Raw genomic sequence first — 19848 nt, forward strand, 5'->3', positions numbered from 1 at the left:
AGCTTACTTGAATCTTTTTGACACTATGAGGCATATGTTTTGGCTCAATTTCAGACTCAATTTTTTTAAGCGACTTTACTTGAAGATGATCTCTTCTGTCTCACTACATACTTTGAGATATGAAAAGATGGGAAAGTAGGCCTTTTTCTATTTGTGTGAAAATGTTTTTATGGAAACATATTTTACTTTGCCAAAAAAACTCCCTTTGAGATGGAGTTCCCCGCATGATGTTTTCCTTTTCGTGTAAGAAGAGTCTCACAACGTTTTAACCTAAATGCAGACACTGAAAGAAAAACTCATATTGATGACTTGTTAATTAGTTCTTGGGGGGGCAGTCTTGCCGTTTCAGATATGCTCTTTCTACTTGTTGAAGAAAAAAAATAGGGTTTTCTTAGATATGCTCTTTCTACTGTGTCAAAATATGTCCTAAGAGCCCAAACCTTTTCAATTTGAGGCCTTCTTAGCAAAAGGGGTAAGGTGTGTAATACTTGAAGAAGGTGAAAGTAAAGCTAATAATTATAGAAAAACATTGAATTCAGTTTCTAGCTCCAATGGAAACAACACCTTCTGATATTGCATGTCAATCTCTTCTTCAGCTGCAGGGTTGGTAAGTTAGCTAGTATATAGACAATATAGTATAGGAGAGAGTATTTGAATATGAGAAATTACCCCCTATACTAGTATGATCTTAACTCTATCACAGTTTCATCTCTTAACTCTTTAGAGCTTTTTGGGTTAATTTGGGGTTATTTTAGTGTAATCTTGTTTGGGTAAATAAATATTTATATGGATTATTTGTGGATAAATTATGGTGTAAAAATTGTGTTGATCATTTTATTTAATTAAATATTACCATATTCCAAGCAAGTCCTTAAGTTATCTGATGTTTAGTTTATATCCCACATTGCCCAGATAACCTAAGTTTCTGTACTATATATTAAGAAGTTTTGAGAACATGAGTCACGACCTTACTTGAACAGGATCTGTTCTATAGGCTCGTACATCTGTATCCTTGATTTCTAAGGAGACAGGAATCTATGTCTGGTTGATGAGATATTGCTGCTAGACCTGAGCGTGATTAACGGCGCTGCTGCCCACCTGCTTCGGCTGTGGTCGACACTGCTGTAGAGGATCGTTCTCGGCCAGTGCTTCGGCCCTGGCTGGGTTGGTCTAGCGGTTGTCTGACAGGCTCACTTTTTCTTTTCTTTTTTATCTTCTTCCCCTGCCCTAATTCCTGTAGTTGGGGTCTTGTCTTTTCAGGGTCTTATTGTTTTCGATATGAATGTGTAAGAGTTCAACACGAAATGAAGACAATGAAATAAAACCTCACAATGATTTGTTTTTTTGGATTTGCAAACCTCACAATGATTTGTTTTTTTGGTTTTTCCTGCAAATTTTTACAACAATGGATTAATGAATTGGAGCGTGATTAACGGCGCTGCTGGCCACCTGCTTCGGCTGTGGTCGACACTGCTGTAGAGGATCGTTCTCGGCCAGTGCTTCGGCCCTGGCTGGGTTGGTCTAGCGGTTGTCTGACAGGCTCACTTTTTCTTTTCTTTTTTATCTTCCCCTGCCCTAATTCCTGTAGTTGGGTCTTGTCTTTTCAGGGTGTTATATTTTTCGATATGAATGTGTAAGAGTTCAACACGAAATGAAGACAATGAAATAAAACCTCACAATGATTTGTTTTTTTGGATTTGCAAACCTCACAATGATTTGTTTTTTTGGTTTTTCCTGCAAATTTTTACAACAATGGATTAATGAATTGGAGGGTGTTTATCTTTTGAATGGACATATTTGGAAACAAAGATTGAATTACTAGGACTGATGGGAAAAATCATAACTCTATTTCCAAGAATTGAGGTCTTGTCTTTTCAGGGTGTTATATTTTTCGATATGAATGTGTAAGAGTTCAACACGAAATGAAGACAATGAAATAAAACCTCACAATGATTTGTTTTTTTGGTTTTTCCTGCAAATTTTTACAACAATGGATTAATGAATTGGAGGGTGTTTATCTTTTGAATGGGCATATTTGGAAACAAAGATTGAATTACTAGGACTGATGGGAAAAATCATAACTCTATTTCCAAGAATTGAGGTCTTGTCTTTTCAGGGTGTTATATTTTTCGATATGAATGTGTTAGAGTTCAACACGAAATGAAGACAATGAAATAAAACCTCACAATGATTTGTTTTTTTGGTTTTTCCTGCAAATTTTTACAACAATGGATTAATGAATTGGAGGGTGTTTATCTTTTGAATGGGCATATTTGGAAACAAAGATTGAATTACTAGGACTGATGGGAAAAATCATAACTCTATTTCCAAGAATTGAAACTTCACGTCCTGGATGTTCTTCTGGGAGACGAGCTCTTTGTTCTTTAAGAACTTCAATTGATAATGCAAAGTCAATACTGTGCAGAGTCAAGTAAACTCTATTTAGCTTTCACAACATTTCTCAAACTTATATTCCAGGCATTAACTAGTGATTTGATACTTCAAAGATGTAAAAAATTGAGAAATGCACTGGAACAGTGTTTGTTCCAGATTCAAAATTCAGTTCCTTTAATATTAGCTGCTGAGGTTTGAAATATATCTCTGAGTTATTGACTTGTATTCTGAGGAAGAAGATATACTAATTTTCATCTCAATTTGCAGATATCTGGCAATAATATCTTATCTCAGTCGTATTACTTTCATCTTCGATTCATCTGAAGAAGCGGCTGGGAAAATCATCCGGACATTTCTCCAACAATCCACATCCAATGAAAAGTCTGCTTCTTGTTTCAATGAGCTTGCATTTCTATAAAGATGCTTCTTGATAAAGTTTCTTCTCGTGAGCAGGGTAAGAAACAGATCTTAGTCTATCTTCTCAATCTGCTAAGGAATTACGGTCAATTGATAATCACAGAGAAAGATCATGGCAGCTTGCGTTCTGAAGAATCGTTTCCTTCTTTGAATGATTTATATCTTCCAGTTGACGCGAGCAGTAAGATTAAATCTCGAAGAACTCAATCTTGTCCCAATAATCATGAAATGGACGGAAAGCTGTTGTTATTAGTTAATTTAGATGAACTGCCATGGGATTTTCAGTGTCAGGTGGTTGGTGATCTCGCCATGAAACAAGATTTTAGATCTTCTGAGAATTACGTTTATCAACTTCTCACGTTTATGAAGCGTGCAAAAGAATTGTCTGATTTAGGAGCCCTGAGGAATGGAGCTCAGCTGTTCTTGTCATTACTGAGAACATGCCCGAGCAGTTCACTTAACTTCCATGAAGATGCATATGATCTTTTAGCGTCGATTCTTAGCTCAGATTTGATTGGAGTGATTGTAGAAGGTTTGTCAATAACAGAGGTGTTATCTTCACACGAATGTTATATATCGAAGATTGTTTCATCAGGGACGGTTACTTCCGTTATTTCAAGATCAAGCTATCAGAATACTGTTTAGTTTGTTGTAGCTTGTTCTGGCTGGCCCAGATTGATTTTGTTATAATAAAATAAAATTAAAACAACACCAAGCCCGTCTAGCTCAGTTGGTAGAACGCAAGGCTCTTAACCTTGTGGTCGAGGGTTCGAGCCCCTCGGTGGGCGTATGGTTTTTGTTTTTCATTCAATTTTTTTTTTAAATTTAAAATCCAAGCAAAGTGCCCATATGGGTTGTGTGGGGATCAAAGACCGATCATGTGTCATTTTGAATGCCATAATTTATTTATTACACATGGGAGTGGGGGGTCGTTTCCACCCCGTCCTGCCTTATTTCCAACAATACAATAAATGATTCGGCTAAACTGAATTTAGTTCAAATGAAGCTCTACCCATAAGAGGAGGATTGAAAAGAGATTGTTCAAAATATATATTACCATAACTTAATTAACAATAGACATCTATCGCCTTTAAGAATTGATCATTGTCAGTTCAGACTTTTCTAAATCATTCATTTCTAGACAACTACAATACGATACTTTGAGAACAGAAACTTATGATAATCATTAGAGTTTGTAAAAATAATGGTATTGAGATACCTAATATGATTGTTATAGATCAACTACAAGACATTCATGTCAGCAAAGAGATTCTATTACAGTTGAACATCATCACTGTTTTGACGTATTTCATGCTGTAATAGATTATCAAATTGAGGAACTCAATAACAGATTTGATGATGAGGCTGTAGAACTTCTTAAACTTAGCTATACTTTGGAACCTCGAGGCAACTCTAAGTTGTTTAATGCTAATGATATTCACAATGTTGCAGAAAACTTCTATCCTAATGATTTTAGTGGTCAAGAACTATATTATTTGAGAAGTCAGTTGGAGCATTATAAGCTTGATATAGTTAATCATGGAAGGTTTCAGAATATTTTTACCATTTCGGAATTATGTCGACGATTTGTAGAGACTGAAAAAGCACATCATTATCACTTAATTGACAGATTGATTCGTCTTGTTTTAATGCTCTCTGTTTTTACTGCAACAATGGAACGATCATTCTCAGTTATGAAACTTCTTAAAACATCTCTTCGGAATAGGATGGAAGAAGAATTTTAGCAGTTTCTATGATTATCTACATTGAAAAAGAGTTACTACATTGATAGATATCGATGAGTTTTTATTCAATAAAAAATTGCAGGATACAACTTCAGTAGTTCGATTGAGAATCTATAATTTCCTTTTTTAGGTGATTTTATAATTTTTCATAATATATATATATATATATATATATATATATATATATTATAGTTACATATATTATTTCATTTATAAATTTTTTATATGGATTTTATTTCTGCTATGTCCCTCAATTGGTTCCTTCTTTTAAGATGCAATACTAGCAAGATACTGCATGAGAATCTTGAAATACATGTCTTAGAAAGATGATTCTCTGGTTTCTATAGCTGAAACAAATAGAGGCATCGGTTTCGTAGCAGAGGCACTCCAATTTTACGATGAGGAGGTGCAGGAAAACACGTCTTCGTCGTCATGGATTCTCCTAACATTGTGTTCTCGTTGGTTTGAGTACATACAGTTGGTCATCAATAAAGGGGTGATTCCTGGATTGGTTAGTATATCCAATTATGGGAATGAGAAAGGAATGGTGATAGCTACAGAGTTGTTGCGTATGTTAAGAGATACCGAGAAATATAATCCCCTAAAAGAAAGTGGCAACAAATATAAGAATAATAATAATATTAAAGAGAATAATAAAACATCTCCATTTGGTAGTGCAATTTTGGGGCTAAGAATATCAATGTTCTCAAAACGGAAGAAGAAGTAGGCCAATTGTTCATCATATTATTGAATATTTTGCTCATAAATAATTGCGTCATGTTCATTGTTCTGAAAACCGTTTCGTTCATTAACCCGATTTTTTTAGCGTATTTCGGTCAAACCGATTGGACCGGATTTTATTTGTATTTTAAATAAATTTAAATATATTAGTACATATATAATCATTTAGGCATATGAAAAATAACCAAATAAATACTAATTAAACTCAATAATTTACCAATATATATATATATAATGATGCTTAATTTTCAAAGTGTTCGGATTGTCGGGTCGAGAGTTGTGTTTAATTTGGAAGTATATAGTGAGAGTAAATTGATATTTGGATCGGATTGTGGGTTGACCCGCCCATAAACTTCAAACGGTTAAAATAAAATTAAAAATGCTATATGTATGTGTTAGGGTCTAAAATCAAGGCCTCGGTCCTAGAATAAATTCCAGCAACCTTTTCCGGCACCCGGTCTCGGTCCTAGTGTGCACATGGGCCATATTTTTGTTTTGTTGTTTTATTATTTTGTTTTGCTTTCCTTTTCTACTTTATAAACCGAATTCTGTTATTTTCTAGTTATTGTTGTAACCGAATATTTTGGGGCAAGACATCACCTATATAAGGCTGATCTTTCTTCCCCAAGGACCCATGAATAGAATGATGAAGATATGACTTCGCCCCTATTCGTCTATTATTATTATTATGGACTGTTTGGTATAGACCAACAGTATTTCTCTTCGCACCCTTGATTCTTCTATCCCTTCCCCCCAAATTCTCTATCGAAAACCTTCCGCTGCCCTTTGATTGTAGAATTTCACCGGTCTTATAGATCAAGAACGTGATTCTTGAACCCAAAACACACCTTACGAAACAAGTCGTAACAGTATGTTTCGAACTTGCAACCTAACAAAACAAGTACAACATTTTAACTAATCACATGTGGTTTGTCAAGGGATAATAGGCCAATATCAATTGAAAGTGGTTAAAAAATATGAATCAAATATTTGATTGACCAAAGTGTGAGGTCACAATGCTAAATGTTAAAAAATATAAATCAAGACCAAAGTGAAAGTATAAGGTCACGAGATGAGAGGTTCATTTTGGAAAAATTATGTGATGAGATATGTGAGAAGATAAGTTGTTTTACCGAAGTAATAAAATGTGGAATGAGAGTATTTTATTTTTTATTTTAATATATTATTCGTGATTTATTAAAAAATTTAAACATTGAATATATATTATTACATTTTTTTATTAAATTTATTTATTTATATGTTTATATGTGTGCATCGCACGGGAATCTTTGCGCGTTGAAAAAAAGGTAAAGCATTTTGTCGGCTTTCTATCTTTCAAGGGATTTGCCTACTAGGGAGCGTCCTTCGTTTTTTTTACTCCGCTTAGCTTAATAAAGGGTCGTTTGAGTCCTACCATAAACAAAGGGGTGAAGCATATTATACGAAATCCAATTTTCAAATATTATACCAAATATTCATAATTCTCTACAATCAAAATAACAAATATCTATAATTCACTACAATCAAAATAACAATCATACCAAATATCTATAATTTTCTACTATCAAAACAACAATAACACCAAATATCTCTAATTATCTATAATCAAAATAATAATCACACCAAATATACTTATAATAAGTCAATAACATTAACAACAACAACATTGTCAACATCCAATGTATAATCCAACCACAATATTGAATATTCAAATCATACGGTTCTTGTCATAGAAATGGTTGTGTTAGCCAATCTTCATTCTCCCAATCCGTTCAGTAATAGGAATTACTAAAATATCATCTTTATACAATATTTAACAATATTAGTAAGTTAATATTTTATATTGAAGAACATCTCAATATCACAAAATCACAATATGAGAAATATTACAAACCTGTAATGAGAAACAAACCTACTCCCACATTTTCATTTTGTTCTTTAACACAAACGGGTGCTTCCTCTAGCATTGTTTCTAATTCATTTATACCAATATCTGCTTCTGGTTCTTGCTCAATGATCCAAAATTATTATTTCTTATCAATTGATTCATAATCAATAAGATCATATGATTGTCTTGCACGATTGCACCTATAATTTAAAACATTGTTTAGTAATAACATAAGATATTCATTAAGTCATTAAGTTTTTGACAATGCATTCATACATATTCTGCAAACATAAGTTATAATGAATATATACCAAGCCATTAAGTCTTTCATGCTCTAGTCTGTTTCTCTTTTTTGAACGAATCCAATCAAATATGCTCCAATTACGCTCATAACCCGATGAAGATGTTTGACTAAGAAATCTAATTTTGAACTTTTGCAAAGTTGAGGTACTTTCTTCAAATGACTTCCACTATGCATCTATTAAAAATTATTTCCAATTATCCATAATAGATAAACATAAAAGATAAAATGATTTATATTTATACCAAAGTTATGAATTACATACAAAATTTGAGACTTCGACATATTCAAATGTCATTTCATGTGCAAAAGATGGTAATCTACGATTTTTAAAGTGTTCAACTCAATGAAATAATATTTTCTCATCTATCTTGTCTATCCTCTTTTGTAAGGTTTCAAAATCAAGTATAGCTTGAATAAAAAATTATTTATTACAGTAAGTGTTCTAATAATACCGAAAGGCGAGATTCAATTGGTATATTAGCATGTGAATAAGTTGACAAAACATACATATCCACATAGCCTTGATGATATTCGTATAAGTCTTGTAAAGTCTCTTTTTATTCAAAAATATATTATTCATTATTTTACGTTCTCTACGCATGCCTTTTTAGACATATCCCATTGCAGATTATCATCAGTGTCACAAATTCTCAATAGACGCATCAATGGAGGCATCAATTTCACCGCAATCGCAACATTGGTCCAAAACTGTTATTTCAAGACAAGATATCTAAATCACTACTGGATTCATTGTATTGTTAGATATCTTGTCTTGAAATAACAGAATATATATATAAAATGGTGTTACAAATAAATAAAAATAAAATAAGATATACAAAGAACGAAATCACCGATTAAGATGTTGATTCGAGACATGTGCTTGACACATTTCCCTTAAAACAGTTCCACCATCTCCCGTTTGTACTGGAGCTTATCGTAGATGGATGTCTCCTAGGGTACAACGAATCCAGTAGTGATTCTGCACTGAAATCATTACTCGTCGAGCTTGATCAGTGTACCTGAACTATCACCGGGTTTCAATGGAAAATATCGAGCGAAGAACTCGAAGAACACTCACAAAATAAGAAGAGGGCTTTTGGAATTCTAGAGTGAGAAAAATTAGGATGATGAAGTGATGTGGTTTTTTGTCCATCGAATGGTGTGGGATAGAATGCCTATTTAGATTGTTGAAATAATAAACTGTTAATTAAATCATCAATTGATCCAACGGTTGATATTGCTTGTCTCTTCATTTGCCTTAATATTTCTTCTTAATGAAGGATAATTGTTTGCCAAAATTAATGAAGACATTTATTTTGCAATACTCACGTTACATGGTTTTTTAATCTGTTAATAATAATATTAAATTATCATAACAATTAATAATAATAACAAACTCATGTAAGTCACACTACAAATTAACAATATTTTGTTAATTGGTCATCAAGGCATTTTGATTAATTAATTTAAATTAATTAATTCAAACATTTGGATCAAATTTCACCCTATAATTCACATTTGAATTTCACATGAAATTGATTTAATTTTATTACTCATATTCTAATTTCCATTCATTAATAGAATTTATAGAATTAGTTTAAAAATTCCAACAATCCCCCACATTAATGGAAATTGAAAGATTAACCCGGTGTAAGGTTCAACAGTTGAATTCTACATAGGATAGGTAGGTGTAACCCTTTGAACCTTCCCTTATGAAAGTATATAACTTTACTAGCCGATTAGTAGACTCGATGTCCTTGAACTATTCTGCCATTTGTGTAAGCGATTACACACTTTCACATAGAATTCTCCCTGATACATGTCAAGCTTTCATGGTTGTGTCCGTTTTGGCCATGGAACACGCGCCTGGTTCTGTGAGAGGGTCTAGAGTTGAGCCGTGCAATTCTTTCGAAGCGGCCCCACTTCTCCCTCACATAGGTGATCTCTTTGCTCACAAAGAATCATTAAAAATAATATACTTATCCTCGTCAAAATATATATTGTTTTGTTATAGGATTAATCATCAACAATAACTTTCCAAGTCAGTACAACTAGGTTGTCCTATTGAACCTAGTTCTTGGGATCTCCAGTCTGTATAGGTTGGGTTTTCTTTCATACCAACTTATATTAGGCTAATGTCTCAAAAGACTTCAAACTACCTCTCTATTCAATAATCTGATTAGTGGATCCACAATGTTATCTTTGACTTACATAGTCAAATTTGATAACTCCATTAGAGAGTATAGTCTAATGACATTATGTCTAAGACGTGTATGTCTAGACTTGTCACTGACTCTAAGCTTGTCCAATTTCTAATTACTATCACAATAATTAGAAATTTATGTTGATACATTCTTAGTTAACCTTGGAACATCTTCTAATAAGAAGCATAATCATTCGTACATGCTTATCATTTAATTTTTTTTTATGAAAATATTGTTTACTTGGCTAACTAGTAGACAAAATGTCTTTGAACTATTCTGCCTTCGTGTAAACGATTATATATTTTACATAAAAATATTTTATTTTTCGACATAAGTCAAAAATATAGATTATAACGTTTAATCTATCCATCATAAGTTTCTTAGAAGATTTCCATACGTAGATTGCACTTCTAAGTATAATCATATTCACTTTAAGATGTAAAGTCTTTCATTTAATAATATCAATATATCATTTGATAACAACATGATATTTCGTGTAGTGCAATTCAAATCCTTAATGGATTTAATCATTTTTATCGTAATTTTCAACGATAAAAATATCGTACAAAAGACACGTAATGAAATAATTTTTATTGTCTTCATGATATATATAATTGTCACATCCACTTTTTAATAAAAGTATGATCAAATTTTCATATCATTATTATAAAATTTGTTATAAGTCATATCATGACTTTATAAACTTTCTTTTTCATTTATTTCATAAAATCCTTTTGAAGACATTGGTTCTTCAAAGTTTTATGAAAATAATGTCAAAATATGACACGTTTTTTGATTTCAAAATCCTCAAATCTAAAATATCGATTTGAACACCAACTCAGCAAATATAAACAAGACATTTTCTTGTTATTTTCTTTCTTTTTGTAAAGTTGCGCAACTTTATCTTTTATAGAGAACATATTTCTCTAACAATAAATTATTTTTTTATTTATCATAATATACACAATTATTTTTGTGTTATAATCAATAAAAATATTTGCCCCCACATTTGTGTTGGTACCATTTTTTAAATCACACACTTATATGATTTAAATCAATGATTTTCTAATCAAGAAATTGTCACACAATTCTTTTACAAACTTCTTTTGTTATACTTATCATACAATGAATAAGATAACTATATCATAAATATTTAATTAAATAAAATATAATTTTTATACATGATATTAGAATGTTTATTCATATATAAATCATTTTTCACATAATCTCTACATAAGAAATTAAATATTTAATCAATTAAAATATTTATTTCAACACTTCATTTCTATAAAAGAAATTAGAATATTTAATCAAATAAATATTCACCGTATCACATGATTTATACAAAAGAAATCATAATGTTTCAAGCATTTTTGACCGAAGTCGCTTAAACATTTATTTCCGGTTGCATGTTTGCATCCCGTAATATCGGCACGTTTGCCACATTATTCTTAAATCAAACAATACTTTGCTTGTAATTATTTGATTTCAAAATTATCAAATATATTATATTAAACCAAAATTAATATATCCATATATATGATATTATATATTATTCTTCTTTAATTTTAGTCACCACGATGACAAAACAACTATAATATATATATAGTCAATAACATAAAAACGTAATCAGATAAATAATATATCATATATATTCTTAAACAAATATATATACAACTTCATTTATCATTAAAAATACCGTTTAAAAAATACATAATAATTAATTAGAATATTAATTATTACACTTAATTAGAATGTTGATCATTTATCTTTAATCGAATATAAAACTAACTAATTATAAAAATAAATATTCATGTCATCAATTATTCGTTTCTTAATTAATTAGATGACCTTTAACATTCTATAACAATTCTTTGTCAATCAAAGAACACATGATTTGTGACAAATTTCAAAATTATCTATTAAAATAAAAATAGATAGAAAATAAATTTTAATATATATATATATATATATATATATATATATATATATATATATAAATTTCTAGATAATCATACTTAGTATGAATAACATGAATCATCATATTATTAGCTAATATGCATGATTTATATTAATAATCAATTAACACATAATCAAATATATTTCATATATTAATCGAAGCACTTACATTGCCATGTTTTGAACAATAATCGGCGTGAAGCGACTATGCATGCTCAAAATAAATCTGAGTAGATTGTTCTCACCGAGACAATTTTTGCGAAGACAATTTCGACTAACATAGTCCTGTCTCTTTAAATGCATGATTAGAATAAGTTCTAAAACAAATAACTTATTTAATCTCATTATACATATGACCTTTATTTTCTGTCATTATGAATCACATAATTTCTATAGTGCCCCATATCATTTCATTTAATAATTTTTACACAAGAAATTATAATGATTTTCACATCAATGACTCAATTCTGATTTCTATAAAGAAATCATTAACTACCTCATTCATCTCCTACATTAATGGATATAGTCATTTTAATGAGTCTGATTTCTACCAAGAAATCATTGACTACACATTCAACTCATAATTTCTACACAAGAAATTGAAATGGTTTTAATATCAATGACTAGAGTCATTTTGACAAATCTGATTTCTATAAAGAAATCATTGACTACCCCCATTCAACTCATAATTTCTACAAAAGAAATTGGAATGGTTTCAACATAAATGACTAGTGTCATTTTATAACACATCAGATTTCTATAAAAGAAATCAACGTAAATGACTAATGTCATTTTATCACGTCTGATTTCTACAAAAGAAATCATCTTATCAGTTGGATTTGAACAGGGGACCTCCCCTCCGTCACGCACCATTGCGTCTGAACTTTGAACCACTGCATCAATGCGCCATTTCATTGTTGTACCGCTTTTATGACCTTTTGTCTTCTTTCTAGAGACAACTTATACTTCATATTTGACTAGACTCTGTCAACCAATGAATATATACACATTTAAAACGATAACTTATTACCATAATAAAATGTAATATATAAAACAATGTATAAATAAAGATATCATCTCTCTTTATTTATTAAATCATCCTACCATATTCTTATTAATTATATTGCTTAATTAAAAAGAATGTATATATTATAATTAATTATTTTAAAACTGAAACCATATGTTTCAATTATAATTTATTTTAACACCATAAATTTTATAAAAATTGAAAGCAAACATATTAGTTACTTTCTTATTTCATTCATTATTATTAATAATTTTAATAACCAAACAAATCTTTAAATAAGACTAGAACAAATTAAATTATTGTGTTCTAATTTATTTTATATATAACATTTGTATAATGAATATACAAATTAATGTTTCTTGAGAAATTTTCATATCAAAATATATTAGCTTATAAAACTAAGCTTTAAAAGCATAAAAACATATGTGTTAATAATCAAACATATTTATATGCAATAAAAACTTATCTTTATTTGTTGATTCCTTAAGATGAATCTTTTTCATTTTTTTCGAAATGAACATCATCTCTTTTGCAACACCGCGACTCGTATTTCTGAAACATAAAAGACAAAGATTTTCACCATATAATTCACATTTGAATTTCACATGAAATTGATTTAATTTTATTACCCATATTCTAATTTCCATTCATTAATAGAATTTATAGAATTAGTTTAAAAATTCCAACAAAAACATGTAATCCAATATAACTTGTTTCACTTCTATATCCTTCGACATCTTCAAATATTTTGAGTAATCTTGAGATACGACCAAAGTTTCCAAGTGTGCCTTGTGGTCATTCAAACTTTGAAGTGCTATAAAAGTAGTATCAAAGTGAGTAGTATAGGGTTTAACAATCTCATTCCAACTGGGACGATGCCTCAACCAATTCAAAGTCGATTTGTTATTGTCCACAAAGATAGTAATCTTAGACACCAAATTAGACGTCATTTTCATACAAAGCATCTCACAAATGTCCTTAAAAATTAAATTGATAATTAAATTGATGCAATATGCAGCACAAAAGGGAGACCAAAATGGTCATATACTTTTCACTTAATAATTTACCAGCTACCTTATAGTTAGCTCCATTATTAGTCACAAGTTGAACAACATTTCCAACACCTGTCCACTCAACAATCTTAGAATACAAGTTGCACAATGTTGAAGCATCTGAGATAAAACCCGATGCATCAATAAACTTAACAAATGTAATCCGTTTAGGACAAGAAATCAAGGTTTTAAAAACCGTTTCGTTCATCAACCCGGTTTTTTGGGCGAACTTCGGTCCGACCAGTTCAACCGGTTGGACCGGTTTAATTTTTGTATGGTGAAACCAATAAATAAATAAAAAGGATTATTTAAAAGTAATAAATAACCATTGCAAAATCCTATACCTTTACTTTTAACTTAACTATGATTAATTTTTAACCTTTTAACTTAACTACGATTAATTTTTAACTTTTTAACTTAACTATGATTAATTTTTAACCTTTAATCTATTTTCTCTCAGTATCATTTCTCCAAATATTGTCTTCTCCAATCTATTGTCTCTCTCTCCTCCAAGTATCATCTTCTTTTGGCTGTAAATTCACCGTTTCATACAATCTCATCTTCCAGCGAAGGTAAAAGGAAGGCTTAATCTCCATATCTTTTATTTGACTTCTCATCTTAGCTGAACAGATCTAATCAGACGAAGAATCAGATCAGACGAAGGAGGACATAGAGGAAGGAGATCAAACTTGAACAGATCTAATAAGACGAAGGAAGACAGGGATCTACTAACCTTTAATAGATCTGATTAGATGAAGGAGAATATATAGGAAGATAGAGAATCGACTAACCTAGAACAGATCTGATCAGACATCTTAATTCTAGGGTTTTAAGATAATTCTCGTGGTCGAAGGAACCGAATACTTATCTTTTAATTCGATTGTTTTTTACACTGTGTGTGGTTGATGGAGGTAAGGAAGAGGGAAAACTAAACGTATAAGAATTCTATCTCTCAAGAAGATTCATAATCATATTGAAATTTTGGTGTTTGGAGAGAGAAAACTTTTCCAATCGGGAATTTTGGGATCACTTTTCCGTCTAAACCGTCCGGTCCAACCGGATCTTGACCAGTTCGTAAGGTTCACGTATTGAAGCCAGTAATCGGTTTGTAAGATTCATAATTCTTTTTAATGATCGATGTAGTTCTCCAATTTGATGATTTAGATATGTTATTTGAATTATTTTAATGTTTTTGTATTTTATTGCATTTTATCAATTCATTGTAAATAAAATTTGTCTAAATTTAATATCAAATTCAAAACAACAAATTAAAAGACGATCCAAAAATATTGTAAAATAACGTTTTGGATTGGATTAGGGAAGAACACACGAAAATAGGTCTTTGGTAAAAACCTGATTTTGGTTATTTGGGCAGATCTTATTGGAAATGTCAATTAATCAGAAATTTTGACACGGCCTAGATGATTTGTATATCTATAACTTTGTGTAAGCACATTTTCTCATTTCTAACTATATATAGGTCACATGGAGTAAAGACATAAAATTAAAATTTTCTTGATACTTTCTGTCAAATCTTGGTAAATTGTCAATCTTGAATTAGATACTGCTCCAAATTGGCTGATATTTTTATTCTGGTGAGAGTTATATATGGTGCTTAAAACGGTGTTCGGATTGTCGACACTGTGAAGATTTAGTGGATCGATGTTATATTTTTTTCGCTAGAGCAATTTTTTTAAGTATCACTCAACTTGGCGATGTTCGTTCCTGTCATCATGTTGCTTGATCCGACCATTTTAATTTCTTTACGCTTTCATGTTAGCAACTTAGCTATATAGGGTTGCACTAGAAAAAATGTTATTTTCATTAATTGTAATTCATTATATAGTACAATATAGTCCTCAATATATTTATCGAATTAAAATTTTATCTCTAACTTTATTATCATAATAAACTAAATTTTAACTAATATTCCTACAATACAACCCACAAGGATCCGTCAATCAACTTCTTTACGCCTTACGATTTTACTCATTCGTTGACTCGCACACACATTGATCCATGTTTTAAGACAGGTCGAATGGAAGCCCATCGGTCAGTGCTTGAAGCGTGAAGATGTCGAGATACGCTAACACACCAAAAAGCTCATACTGTAAAAATGGTCAAGACGAAGACGTCTATATGAGCGTAAAAAAAGCTCGGGCTTTAGCCTTCCACACCACAAGTCGATTGGTCGACTAGTTATTAATCGTTTGACATCCGACTGGGGTGCATTACCGACTCTCATATGCTTCCCTCCCGACAATTTGAAGTACTTTGACTCTCTTTTCAAAGTCCTTTTCATATTTCCCTCACTACTTGTTTGATATTAGTCTCTCATCAATATTTAGCTTTGGATGGAATTTACCTCCCAATTGAGGATACATTCCCAAACAACCTGACTCGAGGACAGCGTCTCATTGTACGATAGAGTTCGGACATGACGTAGCTCTCAACCTCTCTAGCGCCCCCTTCTAGGGGACTTGGGTTTGGTCAGTCATTGATGACGATTCTCTAGACTACAATTCGAACAATGAAATCATTTAATTTTCATGTTGGGTTATTCCCAATTTGCTCATTGTACACACTCAATTTTTACCCCCCAAACTTTATAATTTTTCAAAATAATTTCGAGCCTACAAATTTAATTTTATGATAATAAGACATATTTAATTTTTAGGCTTAAAGTACCAGATTAAAATAATTAATTTTGGAAAAATTTTGTATCAATTCGTTCCAAGACTAACTAAAATTGGACTAGTATTTTAAATAAAACTAAAAGATTAAAAAATAATAATAGTAATAATAAATAAATGTTAGAAATAATGATGTGCATTAATAATGGTATTTTTGTTTATAAGAAAAAAAATATCGCCGGAAAATCTGGTGGCGATCGTCGTCGGCTGCAATCGGACCACCACAAGTGACAAATGGTCGTTTCTGTAGCTCATATGACGCGGAAGACACAAATAATATATAATGTGTTAAGTAAAAATAGATAATTAAATAGTAGTATTAATTATCTATTAAATAAGAACTTAATTGTGTAAAATTCTATGCAGATTAAAGAAAATCGGAAGAAAAAGTTGTTCGGTCTTTTATTAAGTCGATATTTTATCAGAGTTCAGTTTTACATAAAATCGACATTATTACAGGATCGGCAATCTATGGACATAACTGGTACTTTGCAAATCGACTTTCTAAATATCGATTTTCTATAAAGGCATAATCGGCATTTATGAAGATCAGTAGTTTATAGAATCAGCATTTTACAAACACGTAGCCGGTTCTATGTCATTTCGATATTTCACAAAACTATTCGATAGTATGAACTTCAGCATTTTATCAAAGCGTAACTGGTTTTATCCAACATCGATATTTTGCGAAGTCGGTACTCTATGAAGCGGAATTGATATTTTATCTCAAATCGATATTTTGGCGAAGTCTACGTTTTCCAACATCGATCTTATATCAAAGCACGCGTCCGGTACTTTGCAATAAGTACTTTGCAAAGCATGCGTCCGGCATTTTTACAAATCGGATTTTAATTTAGAAGCGTTTCTAGTACGCTTTCTGCTTCTCAAAACCTATCAGCCTCGGTACTATATAAGCACATTTTCGGTAGTTGCAGATATCAGCTTTATATGGATTCAACAGTTTGTTTCCATTTTTGTGGATGGACTGATGAAGACCTTTATGGCGGCAGCAGAGATATGATAAAAGAATCAAAAACAAGTCAAAGCTTCTGAGATTTACGCTCCTCGTAAATCATAATTCAATTAATGACAATTTGGCTTATTATCATCCAAGTACAGACAAATTCAAAGAATATCTCATTTAAAGTGTTATTTTGAACCTCAACCTTATGAAGCAAAATATGTCTGTTGAGAAACAAAATATGTCCGTTGACATTTGCCTATTTAAGAAGACAAAGGACAACTTGCTTCATACCGACTTTTGAATAATCTTTTCACGAACGTTAAGTTATCAACTCTTTCAAGCTCTAAGTCTCACAAGCTTTCAAGTGTGTTAGAGTTCTAAAATTGTATTACAATCCTACTTATTATGTGTGAGTTTGTTAGCATTGTAAGTTGACATATTCTGTTTCTGTTCAACATAGTGTGTGTGCTAGGAGTTCGAAAACAGGCAGTAACTAAGTCCTGGTTGTTCGACTGGGTTGTGTACAAGTCTTGTATTCAATCAAATCTTCTAAAGAATATCCTTCTCAAGGTTGAGAAGAAGGGGTGACGTAGGAGCTTTATCTCCGAACATCCATAAACATCCTTGTGTCGTGTGTTCTTTCCTATTGCTTTACTCTAATCTCGTTGTGTTGCTTCAAGACGAAATAAATATTTCCGCACTTGAACTTGGTTCAAGAGTTTGTGACGTCTTACGTAGAGTGGAAACTAGATAATCAACCTCTAACAGGGTTATTATCAAACGAAGCGTGCGTAAGCGTTCAACTTTGTGAGACCCCAGTCTCCATTGGTGATCCCGATCCTAACATAATGATATCGTTTTGAGAATCACTAAAGAAAGTGTGAAGAAAAAAGAGTGAAAATGAATGAATAAGAAGTTTATTCTCTTTGTCCCACATTGAAAATTTAATGTTTATGCACTTTGTCCCACATTAAATTTAAAAAATTTATAATCTCACATACAATTATAAATAGCATTTATACCATCAAATGCTCCAAAAAATTTATTTTAAAGAGAAAGAAATTAAAGACTATATTTTGACTTTTTTTAACCCTCTCCAGAAATTTCAACAATAGTTTGTGTGTCAAAAATCTTTTCAAAATAAAACATTATTTAAAAAATTTAAAACAAATCCCGAGAAGTTTGCAATTAATTATAAGAAAATATTTTTGATCAAATTTAAAATAATCTTTTATATTTAAAATAATCAAATAACAATTTGGTTAAAGAAATCTTTTATTTAAATTAAATAAAAACTATTAATTTAAAAGATTATTTATTTGATAAAGAGTCGTCAAGACCCTCCTCGATCCTGGTTTGGGATTCTAATTCGGGGTGCTAAAGACTCTTGGTCTTAAGGCTAGAATCCTCGATCAAGTGCGTAAGCCTCCTGGTCACGAGGCTAGAATCCTCGGTTGGAACCCCTTGGTCAAAGGTTTGAAAATCCTCGATCGAATTTCAAAAAATTCTCGGTCCTAGGTTCGAAGATCCTCGGTCCTAGGCTCGAAAATTCCCGGTTGGGGCTCTTTGGTTCCTAATCAAAGATCCTCAGTCGGTTCTCTTGGTCCTCAAAAACATCAAAACTGAAGGTTTTGAAGTTTTGATTGAGGCTCGAATCCTTTGATCTGAGGGCATGGAAAGCTTCACAAAGCTCCCAAGAGTATTATGAACATCATCCTAATGTGTCATTCGATCGGGATGATGATCCATTCAACAAAAACAGTTAACTAGTTTCATTTTAACGGTTTATTGGTTAACCGGTTCTAGCGGTTCCGATCAACTGTTTTTTTTACCATTAAACGGTTTGGTTTTCGGTTTATATATTTTTCTAACGGTTTAACCGGTAAACCGATAATAATTTAATTATATATTTTTATATTTTATAATTTGTATTAATTATTTTACAAATAATAGATGTATTAAAATGAAATTGTATTTTTTTAAGAAACATATAAAAAGCTAACAAAAAAAAATAACTATAAAATATATTATATTGTTATAATAAAATTATATATTATAACATATTTCTAAATATGTCAATAAAATATATTATAATAATATAATATATTATAATAGAGACAAGAAAAGATATAGAATAGTATAATAAGAAAGTGCAAACAATAATTTGAAAATATATATATATTTCATAAATTTATTACTTAATTTAAAATTTGAATTATCGGTTGCTTGTTAAATCCGATTAACCGACTGAAACCGATCAGAACCAGTAGAACCGGAACCGGTAAAACCTAAACCATTAACAGTCGGTTAACCGGTTTGTAAAATAAAAGGCAAAATCGGTCTTAACTGGAACCGGTTAACCGGCCGGTTGAACACCCCTATTTATATATAGCCTATCAAGGTTGGTTTGAGAAATAAGTGAGCTTCATTTAGTCAAAAGACTTTTGACCGTTCTCCGAC

General features: G+C 31.1%; 2 non-coding genes across 2 annotated transcripts; both read left to right on the forward strand.

The window, feature by feature from the left end:
* The first annotated feature begins 962 nt into the window (after positions 1-962).
* LOC124923224 lies at positions 963-1191 on the forward strand. Its single transcript, XR_007098226.1, has one exon. It is a non-coding gene; the product is annotated as a small nucleolar RNA U3 (small nucleolar RNA).
* Positions 1192-3526: 2335 nt separating this feature from the next.
* On the forward strand, positions 3527-3599 carry TRNAK-CUU. Its single transcript has one exon. It is a non-coding gene; the product is annotated as a tRNA-Lys (tRNA).
* The last annotated feature ends 16249 nt before the right edge of the window (positions 3600-19848 follow it).

The sequence above is a fragment of the Impatiens glandulifera genome, chromosome 1 (genome assembly GCF_907164915.1).
Source record: "Impatiens glandulifera chromosome 1, dImpGla2.1, whole genome shotgun sequence".
Lineage (NCBI taxonomy): Eukaryota > Viridiplantae > Streptophyta > Magnoliopsida > Ericales > Balsaminaceae > Impatiens > Impatiens glandulifera.